This window comes from Crocuta crocuta, unplaced genomic scaffold, assembly GCF_008692635.1.
Source record: "Crocuta crocuta isolate KB4526 unplaced genomic scaffold, BGI_CrCroc_1.0 scaffold41, whole genome shotgun sequence".
NCBI classification, from domain to species: domain Eukaryota; kingdom Metazoa; phylum Chordata; class Mammalia; order Carnivora; family Hyaenidae; genus Crocuta; species Crocuta crocuta.
In genome coordinates, this window is record NW_027529428.1 from 14,478,643 (window position 1) to 14,481,604 (window position 2,962).

Sequence of the window (2,962 nt, forward strand, 5' to 3'; positions counted from 1 at the left end):
TTCCCGAGATATTGAACTGCTCCTGGTGGTACCTTTGTAGCCTAATGGGTAACACGAGTCACAGGAGACTCTATGTGAAAAATCCACAGCATTCCAATTTTCTAAGAAGAGAAAAAGTTAAGTTCTGCAGATCCCAGACTGGGAAGCTGAGTCTACATGACAGAGGAAAGTCCGCCTGAACAAGCTGTAAGAGCCCCTGGTGCCAGTAGGTGGAGCCAGTGCGCAGTCACCAAGCACAAATGGCCGCTGGGTAACTTCTCTTTCTGAGTGCTGCCCTGGACTTCCATACCAAGACCACATGTGAGTCCCCCTGAAAGACGCCGGAAGAACATACTAATGGTGGTATATTTTTTAGCAAGTGAAGAGATGTAGGCTAACCACAAATTAGGTGAGTTCAAAGCACTTAAAAACAAATAACTGGCCATTACCAACTCTTCCAAATTTTAAGATATGTTACCCAACCCTTCTTTTTACAATCAATTTTTAGACCCACACCTGCATATCAACTTGTTTTCATCAAATGAGCTAATAAGAAATGGAGGGTTGATTTGGAGGATTTTAGGCTGCATTGAAGGAGGTCTAATATCAAGAATAAGATGGGTTTACTCTGCTCTGGGCGAGACAGGCTCCTGGGAAACTTGCAGCGGGGTTGGAATGCCGTAGGTATTTTTTAAAAACAGACAAATTGGAACACTATGGGAAGAATGACAAGGATGCCGAGGACTTGGGATATGTATAGGAACTACATACAAAGACCTGAGCATGTTTAAAGATAAGGGGGGCAGGAGTCACGGGGGTTTAAAGTCTGCTACTCAAATCTCGAGGCTGCCAACAAGAGACTGCGGTCTGGTCAGTATGCGCAGTCGCTGCTCTAGGACCAATAAGGGAAAGAGAAAGAGCTGGAATTCGGTTCAACAAACAGAACATTCGAATAGTCACAGATGTTCAGAGATGAAGACACATCATTAGGAAGGAGTGAGCTCTCATTCACCAAACTCTTCAATCATGGATAGGCTCTAGCTATGCTTTCCAGGGATTGGGGGAAGAAGACTCCAGTCCTAGATGAGCGGTAGAGGAGGTCAAGGTTCACCATATGCTAATCTAGGTATGGGCGATAGTCGAGTATGAAATGTTTACAAAATCCCTAGAAAGATATAGGCAAGACGTATCATTAATCTTATTAATCTTAGTAATCTTATTAATGTTTTCCATTCTAGTATTCCATTAATGTATTCCATTCCATTTAAAGGACTATTATTTATTCTGATACTTTTTGCTTCTTACTTACCTTACTTTGTAAGGATACAATGCCATCTTTTATGAACTAGTGTAATGATAAACAGCAGTAGTTTTTAAAATATTCTCTACCTGGTACAGTAAAAAATTTGGCAATCCTCTCCTGAAATCTCTCACCAGTCTTGAGATATAATAAAACTTGAAATAAGAAAACATCAAAGGGCTATTTTGTTTAGTGATCTTTAAGGTTCCTTCCAATTCTGAGATGCTATCATTCTAGAAAGTAATGACTGAGCATTGTTAGGGAATGAGGTTCCCTTATGCTTGATTTATCTCCCAGGTGAGGCTAGGGTGGTGTGTTAGCGCATATCAGGCCCTCCTCTCTGTGCTCACCTCTTCCTGGCTTGTCTTTACACTTTTGCCATGTACGTGTGCACATCTGAACACTTCTTTTGCTATTCTAAATAGTGCTGCTCTGAACATTCTTGGTCATGTCTCCTCCTGCAGAGTAGAGATGGGCTGACAAAAGTTGAATATTTTGTATGAAATACAAGTTTTGGGAAAATCAAATATCCATTCCGTGCACGATGACTTGACCCAATCAAGTTGTTGCCTAGGAGGGACGTATGGGCAGTGTGGACACCCTGATCATGCACTGCCAGCTTCCAGACTGTGGGAAATGAATGCCAGTTGTTTGTAAGCCGCCCAGTCTCTGTCTTTTGCTACAGCAGCCCGAACGGACTAAGACAAGAATCATTTCAGGTCCACTTTCCTTTGCCCAACATTAAAAAAAAAGATTTATTCATAGAGTTGTTTGTCACTGTGGTTTATTTTTTTAAGCTTTTATTTACATTCCAGGTAGTTAACATACAGTTTTATTTTAGTTTCGGGTATACAATAGAGTGATTCAACACTTCCATACAACACCCGGTGCTCAGCACAACAGGTGCACTCCTTAATCCCCATCATGTATTTCACCCCCCCACCTCCCTTCTGGTAACCATCAGTTTGTTCTATACAGTTAAGAGTCTGTTTCTTGGTTTGCCTCTTTTTTTTCCTCTTTGCTTGTTTGTTTCTTAAATTCCACATATGAGTGAAATCATATGGTATTTGTTTTTCTCTGACTGACTTATTTTGCTTCACATAACTCTCTCTAGCTCCATCCATGTTGTTGCAAATGGCAAGATTTCATTTTTTTGAAGGCTGAGTAATATTCCATTGTATATGTATGTACCATATTTTCTTTATCCATTCTTCAATCAATAGACACTTGGGCTGTTGTCATACTTTGGCTATTGAAGATAATGATGCAATAAACATTACGATGCATGTATCCCTCTGAATTAGGATTTTTGTTTTCATTGGGTAAATACCTAGTAGTGTGATTGCTGGATCATTGATTAATTCTATTATTAACCTTTTGAGGAACGTCCAGACTGTTTTCCAGAGTGGCTGCATCAGTTTGCTTTCCCAACAGTACAAGAGGGTTCCCCTTTCTCCACATCCTTGTCAACATCTGTTGTTTGATTTTTGTTGCTATATGGAAAACCACTGTATAAACATTTCACAACTTATCAATGTTACTTTGAGGGTCATTTTTTTCTAGTTTTGAAATTATGAATACTGTTGCTCTGCAGAGTCTTCTACGTGCCTCCTGATGTGCTTATGCAGACATTTTCTAGAATTTATATCTAGAAGTGAGAGTGCTAGATCAAGAGGATGCATA